This window comes from Mastomys coucha, unplaced genomic scaffold, assembly GCF_008632895.1.
Source record: "Mastomys coucha isolate ucsf_1 unplaced genomic scaffold, UCSF_Mcou_1 pScaffold19, whole genome shotgun sequence".
NCBI lineage: Eukaryota > Metazoa > Chordata > Mammalia > Rodentia > Muridae > Mastomys > Mastomys coucha.
The window spans coordinates 13,856,919-13,870,218 of NW_022196901.1; the positions used below are offsets into that span (position 1 = coordinate 13,856,919).

Consider the following 13,300-nt stretch of genomic DNA (forward strand, 5'->3'; position numbering starts at 1 on the left):
GTATTAAAGTACTTAGGCAAGTCAGCTTGTTTGTTTCTGTTCTCTCTGGTCAGGATTGGTATGGTCTGCTTGAACAATGTTCTATGTGTTCATCCTTGGACAAGGATCATTTGATCCTATTGAAGGAATATGAGTTTCTGCAGATGCCTCTCATCATTGATAGAAGCCCCTGGGTATCTTAGAGTAGGTGATGAAGTGTAAAAGTTGCTTTCAGGACCACGCATGGGTACCCCAGCGAAGAGCCTGACGCTGACAATGGCAGAGCTTGGTGAAGCGGAAGAAGCTGAGTTACAACCCTGGTGGCAGTTCACTGAGCAGGTGCATCACTTCAGGGAACTAGGTTGGGATAAGCATGTGGGGAAGCCAGGAAATTGGCTAGACTGCCTCTCTAGCTGAGTGGATCGCTTCATTGACACTTCTTTTGCTATTACCGGTCGGTTTGCTCAGATCTTAGAGAAAGGAGGGCAATAGGCAATAGCTAAGAATGACAAAAGACCACAAGACTCCTTACTAAGTAGATTGAATGAATGACACTTGCCAAAGTGTCAGGTTAGCATCAGGCTAATTCCAAGTTGTATCATACCAGTTAATAAATGTGAAGTTTCTTTAAAAAAAAAAGCGATCTTAAAAAAAGGGGGGTGGTGAAGACCCCCCCCCCTTTTTTTAAAGAAACTTCACATTTATTAACTGGTGTGATACAACTTGGAATTACTGAATTCTCATAAATAAAAATATAAAAATTCACTTTTGAACATTTGCGTTGTTACTTTTTAATACCAACAGACTGAGGGAGGAGAGGCCCTTGGTCCTATGACAGTTCTATGCTCCAGTATATGGTAATGTCAGGGCCAGGAAGTGGGAGAGGGTGGGTTGGTGGGGGGGCGAGGGGGGATGGGGAACAGGGTTTTTTCTTTTTGTTTTTGTTTTATTTATTTCATTTTATTTTTTTTTATTTTTTTCGGAGGGGAAACTGGGAAAGGAGATATCATATGACACGTAAATAAAGAAAATATCTAATAAAAAATAAATAAATTTAAAAAAAGAAAATGAGAAATTAAAAAAAATCATTTTAGGAAAAAATAAAATACATACTATGTTTTATGCATTTTATTTCATATTTTATTATTCATTAAAAGAAAAGGAAAACAGAGTAGGGACTAGAGAGTTGTTTCAGTAGATAAAAGTACTTTTTCTGAAAGTATGAGAGCTTGAATTTAGACCTCCAGCACCCAAAAAAAAGGACAGATGTGGCTATATCTACACTGTGGCTTCACTGAAATAGTGAATGTCTAATTCTATGAAAACAATCACTCAAATATTATCATTCTGTGAGTTTGTTTATTTTTCATGTCTCATATATGGCTCTATTTTATTTCTGTGTTTTTCTTTTTATTTACTAAAGTTTTTAAAGTATGAGTAAGATGACAGAGAAGTGTTTAGCCTTCATTCTTTCTAACAGTAGTTTAACAACAGCTTTAGTTTCTCTACATTAGTAATACAATTAGTTAGTAATTAGTTAGTGCTTTAAATGGTGGCCATGATGGGGCTCTGTATGGACTACTGTAAAATGTGCTTAGATATGTTCCTGTGAATTCAAAGTCTATCTAGTTCTTAATTCTTTCCTGGAGGGTTTGATAAACATTTGTTTGTAAAATAACTGCCTTATTTGTATGTGTTGTATTTATAGCTCATGTTAAAGTTTTAGAAACACCTGTCATATTAAGTCTTAAATGAATCTGTTCTTATAATAGATCAGATCTTATAAATGATCTTATAAATGATAAGAAATGGACACGACTGCTTGACTCTTCCAATCCACTTATTGTAGTTACTCAGTTCACAAGTATATCATAGATAAGATCAATTAATGTGAAATTCTCTCCGGAACATCTTTTGTAATATTGTGCATGTTTACTGAGCTTCTAAAATGAAAAAAAAAAATAGTTACTTTCATGCAAAAAATAAAAAAAAAAGTTGCTTTCAGAACAATGGCTTTGCTGACTATGTCACTGGAAGAAAGAGCTTTGGTCTATTGTTTGGCTCACTCTCTTCCAGCATAGTGGTCTATTCAGATTATTGGGCTGTTTGATTTAAACCTTTTTCATTAGTTTCTTTCTTGTTAAGCAGTATTACATACTCTTCTATATGTCCCAAATGTTGCCTACAGTTGACTCCACATGACATGTTCTCATGAACCACTTTCCCCAAACCCTCTGCTCATGTTTTACAGACAATTAAATTATCCCAGAGTCTGGTGACAGAGAGTACAGAGACAATAATAAAACCTCAGAAAACAGTGTTCCTCATTTAAAGTAAATTTATCTCAGGAAATAATCGCTACTCCAATTTTGATTATCAAGATGTGCTCTCTGTCTTGGGTGTGTGATGTGAACTGCAGCTGTAGCCTCCTATGTACTGCTCACATCTGAGAAGTGAAGTATGTAAAGGCCTCCCAGAACACACAATCTGTAGAAACAGTTTTCAAATGTCAGTGGCAGCTACTTTCCTTCTTTTTGAGAATTGCTTTGACTTAGTGAATTTTATTCTTCAATTTAAAGGATGGCTGAGGATGAGCATTCTGGGGATAGACCTATGACATTTAATTAACGTGGCAATGTTCATTCTCTAATGCAAAAATATTTAAAAAAATCTGCATCAACAATGACACTGAACAAAGATTTCAATCTAGGGACTTAAGTTTCTTATTGAAGAAATAGTTATATTACTGCCTTCTCCCTCATTTGAAGGTGTGTGCATAATAGTGGTTCTTAATAACCAGAAAGCAGAATAAAGGACAAAGCTTGACTCTATGAGATTATTTGCCATCTGATGAAGGAAAAGAGTAAATCAAAATCCAGTTGCTCATCATATTATGATTAAAATAAATGCATCTCTATACTATATTAATGGAGTATATGTATATGAGAAAATGAGATTTATTGCATTATTAAAAATTGAAGTAATAAAATTAACTTCAAAGTCTAGTAATTAAAATATCATAAAGGGTCACCTATACCAAAATAAAACAAAGCCTTTAAATGTTTTTCTGCAATTTTATGAGCAGCATTAGGTACATTAGGTGTCTGTGTGGCCTTAAAACCAATTCACTCAAACAGCTGCTTCCTGCTCTGATGGACACAACTTAGACTGTAATCCATTTATGCTCATGAAACAGAAGTCCAGCTCTGCAGCTTAACTTTATAATAATTATCTTCTAAACGTGAAGAATGGAGTAAGAGAATCCGGGTCCCTCTGTCTTTCATCTTCCTCCCTCTTCTAGAACAGATTTGATCTTCATGCTTGTATAACATCAAGACCACACCATAGCTCTTTCTCAAGCTTCCACTGAGAGGTAGAGAAATAAAAAGGAACAAAAGAGGAGTCTGTTTAAGAAAATAAAACATCATTCACATCCTGTTGAGTTTATGTTTCACAGCCTCCATTAGAGCTCCATGCCTACCTCTATCGGCATGAGAACCAAAGTGAGGACTTTGTTTAAACTATTTCTGTTCTTAGCAGAAATCCTATCCATAAAGGAGAGGAGAGTGAAAACTAGAGCCCATGAAGCTAAGAAAGCTGTCTAAAGATTCCTGGACCTCAAAATACTGTTTAATTAAAACCAGTGAATTTAGCTGACTATGTTTTTATGGCAGTGATGAATGTCTATACATACTCATTTTTCTTATACTAGCGAACTTATTTTTTCATGGATAGCTCCTGCAACAGACTTCATACTTCACTTCATGAATTATATTAGTGAGAATGAGATCACTATAGTAACTTTTACATACTAAAATATTTTTACACACCTCATTTAAAACGATAATCTTCTTTGGAAAACATTTACTTTTTCATGCATAGGACTGATTTGCAAAACCTCAGAGCTATTTTTGAGTACATTGCCAATGTCAGTTCCAAATGAAAGGTCCTTATTGCTAGCACGCTGAGTGTAGAGATTGCTGCTAGGCTTCACATCTAAATCTAGGATTTTATAGGTTAGTTTCTAAGGTCTTAAAATAGTCGACTGTTAAGAAATGTTTCTTGGTACTCATAAAAAATTATACTTATTTTCACATCAAGAACTTCCTGAGTTGTCTGGAGCCTCCTTTGTAGACCAGACTGGCTGCAAACTTGTGGTGGTCCTGTCTGGCCTCTCAATGCCAGGTCAAAAATCATGAACCTTTATGGTCAACAAAGGTCTTATTTTATTTGTGTTTTACATTTCAGTAAAATATAAATCTTAGTTACTCTGTATTTAATGTGTTTAAGATTTTTAACTAAAAATGGACAGATTACTCAGAGACATTTATGTCATGGAATAAGGGTAGGATGTAAGGTGTAAGATCTGTTGCAACTTTCTGGCTAAGTGGTTCTCAGACATCAACACAGCACACTTTTCTGAATGCAAACCTTATACTAATTCATATCTAATATAATCCAATATTACAAATTTACATCTAATTTCAAGTCCTCTTGTGAATTCAATTAGAATTAATTCCACCTCATTTTGAACACATTATTGAAAGCATTTTCAAATCTAATTCTGATCTTGGTGATTTGAGATGATTTGTATTTTAGAAACATTTATAAGCAAGTATGCCAGGATATCAAATGTATCTCATCACATGTGGACTTCAGGTAAAATAAAAATTTCTCTAATTATAAAGGAAGATACAGATGCTTACGTATAAAAACACATTTGTACCTAAGAAGTTTTGGACAGAAGACATATGCAAATGCAATTTGGAGAACAAACAATGAAATAGAATTTTTTTTAAAAAAAAATGGAATGTATGTGAAACATCATGATTTAGAGGATACATGCATAAATACGTTTATACTTTAGATGTGATTTGTGGATACATAGTTGCAATATTCTGAAGGCATAGAGTTGGCACATGGATTCACTTTATTTTCTCTTTCAGTACTCCTGGAAATCTGATGTGTAGAATAATTCTCTCCCTCAGTAAAACCTACATTAGATCCTTGTAGCTGTCTTGAATTATAAAAATACCCCTGGTATTTGACTCACTTAAACTTTTCATCTTCGAAACTGGCAGGTACATCCAGAGTGACAGTCATGAAAACTCCAAGTCTGATTTACAGCTGAAAATTTACTTTAGTTTGGATTATACCAGGCTCCAGTTTGGGGGAAGAACACTGAGAGAACCTGAAGAGCTCTGGATCTTGAGTCTTTTAAGACAGCTTCCATCCATTAGCTGTCTCATTCAATGGGAGTCAGAACTAACCCTCCATCATTTGCTGAATTCCCACTCTATGCAGGGTTCCTCAAGCAAACCTCTGCTCCCTTCCTTACGTGCGTTTCTCTGACAGCAGTTTTGGAAACAGCATTCTCTCTCTGGAGACTTCCCTTGGAATCCAGCTGCCTTTCATCCACTTTTTGTGAGACTGACTTCCATTAAGATAACTCCAGTCCACATGTGTGTATTGGATTACCTTCATGCATTTTGGTCCATTTCCAATTACAACATATTTTATATCCCATCACCAAGTTGTCAACAATGGTAGCCAAACAATTAATTCTACAAGGAACCAATAGCTCCACACTGGTAGCTAATGCGTCCATTCAGAAGGAGGGTACTCCCAACTGTAGTATCCCTATTTGCTTCTGTGCTTGTGCCTCTCCATAAATATACAGTAATTCATAATTCCAAGATTATGAATATGATATGAATAACTTTTCCACATAAGAAAGGGTGTTAGGTTGGGCGGTGGTGGCACACGCCTTTAATCCCAGCCCTTGAGAGGCAGAGGCAGGCAGATTTCTGAGTTCGAGGCCAGCCTGGTCTTCAGAGTGAGTTCCAGGACAGCCAGAGCTATACAGAGAAACCCTGTCTCAAAAAAAATAAACAAACAAAAAAAAAGCTGCTGTTAGAAAAGTCTATAATGAGATTATGTCTCTTGTTTGTATATGTTTATTTCAAGATATATCTAAAACAACTACAAAATATCTACATCTGAGCGCTAGTCACTGTGTCCCTCCAATATCCCAGATTCTGATACACTATGTTTACTAATGGAACCTACTTAAGCCTGTTTCTCTAAATCAATATTATTCCTTTCAGAGCCCAGGTTAGAAAGACAGTGAATGCACCCCACTTCAACAATAGCGACATTTTGTACCTCATCATTATTTGGATTATTTTGTGAAAAGCAAAGGGATTTGTGTTAATTAGAGACATTATCTACCACAGAGATGTTCAGATGTGGGTAGCTCAGGACCTTGAGACAAAAGCCATTGTTAACTTAGGACTGGTGTAGTTGTAGGAAGAGAAGAGGAGACAGAGACAAGGGGAGAAGGCCAAGCAGAAACCGGAGAACTGATGACTCAGATGGTATACCAGAAGGAACCAGAAACCGCAAAGGAGCTGGATGATCTGCTGCAGCTTAGAAGAGACAGCAGTGCTGCTCACTAAGAAAGAGGGGAAAAGGAGAGACTACATTAGATAAAATGGATACAGAAGGACTCTGAACTCTCCTGGGGATCTGGAGGCAGTACCTAGGGTATCATAATGTTAGAAAAGAATATTCTAAGCAGAGGGAATGTCAATGAAAACACTAATGGCCAAGACACTTAATGGAAGGAAACAAGCAAATAAGAGCAATACAGGGAGTGAAGGCAAGCTGAGCCTCTTCAGTACTGGTTATCTTAAAGTTCACTTTTCCAATGAAGCCTTTTGATGGTGCCTTTCAGAACTGTGTACTACTCAAGTGCACTTGGTGAGTATGAGTCACTGGTTCTTAGCTTTCCAAATGCTGTGACCCTTGAATAGTTTCTCAGGTTGTGGTGACCCCCAAACATAAAATTATTTTCATTGCTACTTCATAACTGTAATTTTGTTACCGTTATGAATCATAGGACAAATATGTGTATTCTGATGGTCTTAGGAGAGACTCTTGTGAAAGGGTTGTCTGACCCCAAGGGGGTCATGACCTACAGGTTGAGAACCATTGGTACAAATGAAAGGCTAAAGGCATTGTGCAATCTTGAGTGACTCTAAGAGAAAGAAGCACAAGTAGCAGAAGCAGACATTAGCTTTTTCTATACCCCTCCTCGTCCCTTGATCTTGGCTCCATTTACTGTGATAGTAACCATGATTTTTAACCTGTACAAATTTGTAGAATGGCAGACACACAAGTACTTAAAAAAGGAATGATCTGCTGATAGTCCTCACTTGACATGTATGATTTGCCTGGGCTTACCACTGAACACAGACCAAAGGGAAAGCTATATTAAATTAAATCACTGATGGGAGGTGACTGAAGATTTACATACAAGTAACATTATAGAGACTGAGCAGGATGTATGTGTTTGTGGGGGTGGGTGAGGGGATGAGTGTCAATGTGCATGTGCATGAGTGTGTAAAAACATTTAGTGGAAAAAGATGCCATGAATTTGAAAGAGATGAAGGAGGGAGACATGGGAGGGTTTGTAGGAAGGAAATGGAAGGAGGTAATGATGTAATTATAGTATAATCTCAAAATATAAAAGAAGTAATTAAACTATTGAATCACTGCTGTGTTTCACAAATCTTTTGGCACACCACCAATCTTTCTTCGCCTATCTTCACATGTAGGACTCTGGTTCTGGCATGCACCTCATAGTTGAAAAGTCCTCAGATTGCAAGTTAAGAATCCATGTTCTAGAGCAAATAATGAATGATTAACTCAACCTCTCTAACCTAAAATAAAAGAAACAAACCATTGAAAAGATTAAAATGTAATTTTCATGAATAGCTCTCTTCATATTGATACATTGAAAGATACACAGAAAAATATGTTCTTTAATAAACACAAATGTTGAATTGTTACAAAAATTACTATTTTTTCTACTAATTTTCATGAATATAATTTGCATCTAATGAGAGTAGTCACATTTAAAGTTTCATCATTTTGGATGAAATGATGACATACAATATAGTGAATATTGGCTTCTTATCAGGAGAGATATATCATTGAAAGTAGTATGAAGAAAAATACCATGTTAACTAAATTATAAAATTATTGGATTTTGATGATTCATTAAATATTGTTGTCAGTGTCATATATTACATATATAATATGGTGGACCATATGTACACTGATGAATTACCATCACATAGTCAAAAGAAGCTCACTACAGATGAAAGCAGACATGCAAATTAGAAACTTTGGAGCAGCCAATCAAATGTCAGGGCAAGAAAGACGCAGTGATGAAGCAATTCTATGAATGGTGGGAAGAAAGCGCTGCTGAAAGGGAGTCCTAAAGCAAGCAGTGCTTGCGGTGCAGTGAATGCATCAGGCAAGAATGAATAAATGAAAATCCTGACAAATAACATAAAAACATCTCAGAAGCGCAAAACAACACACATAGCATATCATAAAGGATTGTGGAGAATTAGCTTTAAATCGGGGCCAAAAATGTAGGTGGTCTTACAAGTTAAAACTATGGGGTGCTCCAAGCAAGTGAAATAATGAGACTTCATAAATTTATTTATTTCATAAATAAAGATAAAAAAGTGATCTGCCTTCTGTTAGACTACTTTCCCACCTTAGGATACAAGTGCATTTTTCTCTCAGCTGAAGCATTCCTCCTCCAGATTGTTCCCAAACTGAAATTGTCACTCAAGCCCAGTTTTAAAACTCCCTTCTTAAGAAAGGCTTTTCTTTGCTGTAGGCAAACGTGGTGATGCTCCTGAGCCTTTTTTAACCTTCACACTGACCTTAGGCATAAATCTTTTGCACAGGAAGAAAGCAAAGAAAAAATAAATACCAGATTAACAACTTTATGTAACATACATTCCCGGTATTTCTTCACTCTTCATTCTTGCAAATGAGGCTGAGAACAACATAGAAATTGCCAAGCAACATTTGGTGCAGTGAAGGCTCCAGGGAATAGTTAGCTGGCAAGAAACTCCGTATTCTCTAATAGACATATTCTTTCACCAATATTCAAATATGTGTGACTAAAGGAGAAGAGACTCTTTACAGAGATGTTCACATGTCATCATCTCCAAGAGATAAGTCTAGTGCAAAATTAATAGGTAACATGACCAAATAATGAAACATTTTGAACAGAATATAAAAGATGTTTGATTGATTAAACTAACTGATTAAAGAATACTTTGTATGTAAATTTTTCTACCCCTGCACACCAACCTAAGTGGTCTCCAGAGAAACGAACAAGGAAGTACATTTCAATTAGCTGTATGAAAAATTAAGTTTTTATTTACCTTTTCCTGTAAGGAGGAATTTAGAGGCGTACTTATTTATGAATTAAAATTCTTTCAAACATTTGGAAGTGTTGAAGTGAAAATATAATATGCTTTTTTTTTTTTTTTTTTTTTTTTTTTTTTTTTTGTAATCCGTAAAATACCTTAGTGAATCCTTGGATTCTACAGTCACACACTCACGTAAGATCTCTATGTCCTTTGATCTTCAATTTCAGTTCAACAATCCCCAAACATCTATTTACATCAAATGAAAGTGAAATATCTTTATTTCTAGCTTTCTTACCAACTGTACTGTTGAATAGAGAAATAAAATTTTAAACATAGCCTAACATAGAAATCCCAGTTGGAAAGTATTAAAAGTATATCCATAAATGTATTTGCATTGTGGATCTGTAGTTGGGGTAATTTACAGGTTGAATACAAATCACCAAAAGAAGTTGATTGGGTATGGAATTCATTTAGAGCTACTGAGAGGAAAATAGCAGGCCTAATTTGTGAGATCCTGGAAAGCCATCTATGGGGAACACTAGAGCTTTTTCAAGATGAAACTTTATTGATATTAAGTAGTACAGTGGAAGCTTTGTTTTTGAGATTATAGCCAAGGCAGTGATGGCATACACATCTGGTTATCAGACTGCCAAAGATTCACAAGGGCGAAGTCACTCTTGCTCGATAAAAATGATTGTTATGACTTATTTTCTATTCTAGCATTATATTATCATTTATTTTCTTTTCAATGTCAACTCTGTACCTAGATTTCATAGAAGTCATTTTTTTTTAATTTGTAATAGCTTTGTTTTTCTCCTAAATTTGACTGTCTCCCCCTAATATCCAGTTTTATACAGAGATTCAATTTGCTATAAATTTCCTGAAAATTTCTTGCCCTATCATCTAGTAAAGGTAGTCTGAAGAGTAAAATCTTAAAAAGAAAATAAAATGATTTCCATTTACCTCATAGCCTATCTTATAATCTCTCTTGGAAAAACACACTTTCCTTTTAACTTTAAGAATCATTCCCTTTGACAGATTATAGGAGAGACAATTTTGCCAAATCCTCACCATTTTCCTAAATTTGAATAACCTTATTTTTTTAAAAACTTTTAAAAATTTTTAAATGTATTCGTGTCAGCTGCATTTAATGTGCCAAGTAATTTTCTCTTTATGTTCACTGATAGTTTCATGTATTTCTTTTCTTCCTGCTAACATAGTCTTCGTTGCTCTCTCACCCTTTGTGTGGAATGGAAAGAAAAAAATACAATCTCAAGAAAACTATAGTTCAGAAGTCAAGCTGGGATGATTTGAACAAGAGTTTAGAAGAAAGGGGATAGAAAGATCTGTAGTCACCTGTTATGAGTCTAGTAGATAAAAGAACTTTTAGCTGATTACATATGAATTTAAAATACTCCTTATTTAATCTAGCAAATGATGAAATGAATGAAATAAATTGCATGAAATTACATGTAATACTTGGATGATATGTATTTATGCACTTTAGAATACCTTTATGCACATGTTTAATATAATATATATTTATTTGAATATTATAAAATACACATATTTTTGTGAGAAGCCTAGAAAAAGATGGGTAGTATTCATCATATTCAGAGATATCTATGATTCACAGAATTGTTTAAAAATCTATAACATATAATGGGATGCCTAGACAACTTTGAAGATATTAAAGCTATTATGATAAGAACTTCATTCTCATTGTCTCCAAGTGTTCACCAACATATTTCCATATTTTGTTATCAATTGACAAAGGAAATAATTAACCTTTAAAAGATTCTCAGAATACATTTATCCAAAGACTAGAAAAGGCATATAACTATATCTGTTTCAAAATCTAAAATATTCAATTTCTTCCCACAAAGGACATGGGCCTACATGTTTGCTCTATTGTTAAATGTAGAGACCACATCACCCAAGTCAATGGTGGGTCCATATAGTGGCCTATCTATAATGCAGGCACTTGGGAGGTAGAGACAGGAGATCTCTGGAACTCTCTGGCTACACAGACTAACCAAAATAGTAAGTTCTAGGGTCTAGACAATGTCAGTACACAAGTGGAAAGCAATCAAGGAACTGACATCAGCTTCTGTCCTCCACATTCATATTCACACATATGCATGACTATCTGAACACTCATATACACACATGAATACACATCACTTATTAAAATGAAAAAATTAAAATTAATCTGGATTAAAATGAAGATTAAAACATATGGACAAGATATATACTTTTTAAGTTCAAAAAGGTAACTGAAGGCATATATTGAGACATCCTAAAGAGAAAATATTAAAGAAATTAAGATTTATATTTGGAAAGCTTAGGGAAAACGATTTTAAACAATCATCTGCTTTTATGGTCAGAGAAGTAAAACACAAGCAAATTTCATTTGATAAGCTTTCTGTATATACAGACATATTAAAATTGTAAGATGATTTTAAAAGTCTTAGCATTCACAGAGTAAAGTATCAAAGTAGAATTTTGTTTTAGTTCCAAAAAGTGGATGGGTGAAAAAGATAACAGACAAAGCTATTTGATGTCATAAAAATCAAAGTATCTAAAACTTTTGCAGTGTCTAAGAATTCTACTAAAAAATACTGAGAATTTAAAACAAACAAACAAACATTTTTGAGTTTGGTGGACTATGAACTGATGATGGAAGAATGATAGGCTATAAACAACAAAGACAAAAAGAGTTAAAAAGGGCGAGTGAGATACCAATGTTTAAGCAGCAATACTATGTGTAGATTGAGTGAGGAAAAAAAGTATATGTATCAGGGTCCAGAAAATATTATCCTAGCTTATTTTATGGATGAATTCAATATAATAATGAAAGCATTAGGTTCTCATTGGAAAAAGTATTAAGGTATATAAAACACAAGAAAAAAATTAAAAATCACAGAACGAAAATGCATATATTTTTAATGTGTTTTCTTTTCTCTAGCCAGTCAAACTTCCCTACAATTTATGAACCCCCTGGTTAAGCAGGAGAAATGCTATAACAAAACTTCTTCAGCTCTTCTCTACTCTGAATATTTTCATGGCCATGAATTTCATGCAGAAGTGCTTTATGAGGAACAAAATTCTTTAAGACATCTTTTGGCAATGAAAATGATCTAAGACTCTTGCTCATTTAGCTAAGTTTTGCTTTTGGTCATAGTTTGTTTTTCTATTTTTTACTCTGTTGGAGAAAGTCAGAACATTAAAGCATTTGCTCATATATTCTGTACAGTCTGAACTCTTCCCTGACTTGGACCTTCACTTGTTCTTATTGGACTTAGACTGGGTCCAGTCTATGACAGCCAGGCAATCACTGAACTGCACCCACAATGGTACAACTAATATACACATTACACACACAGCACCTGTGCTTACCTTCAGTTGACTTGCATAATATCAAGCCTGTCAAGACTTTCCACAAGAGTGGAAGGAGCCTACACCCAACCCCATAAGAGGGTCCTTGACAGTGATGATTTCTGAGGGATATTACATGCTTGGGACACATGGCTGCTTTTAGGTTAACCATGCCACAGCTAATGGCTGCATATTTGTGAGCATGTACAAAGAACTAATGGAACTTAGAGGTAATTAACAAAAAGAAAACAAAGACATGAAGTTTCCCAGAAGGGCGGTTGAAGGTTGGTATTTAAGTATATGTTCAAAATACACAGGAAAATATATGACATTTCCAAAGAACTAAATTTTAAAATAACTATTTTAAAAAAAGAAAGCTATCCAGTATTTATTGCTTGTCCTCTTGGAACACAATGGAGGCCAAGCTTGGAGGAAAAAATACTAATTTATAGTAGTACAAATGTGAGAAAACTGTAGACTGGAACTTGAAATCTGTATGAACTTTTAGATGAAAAGAAGATTTTAAAACAATTCTTGCTGATGTTGGTAATAGGTAAAGATTTACTGTTAGACATAGTTGGATTAAAAGTCTGTGTATCTACAATATGCAAATCAAGTCAACATAACTAGATTACTGTTTCTAAGTAGGCATAACCATGTGATAAACATGACCATGGAGCCACTACAAAGGGCTTCACCAG

At 34.8% G+C, this 13,300-nt stretch overlaps 1 pseudogene; it reads left to right on the forward strand.

Annotated features, from left to right (window-relative positions):
• Positions 1–255: 255 nt before the first annotated feature.
• On the forward strand, positions 256–471 carry LOC116097499 (annotated as a pseudogene).
• The last annotated feature ends 12,829 nt before the right edge of the window (positions 472–13,300 follow it).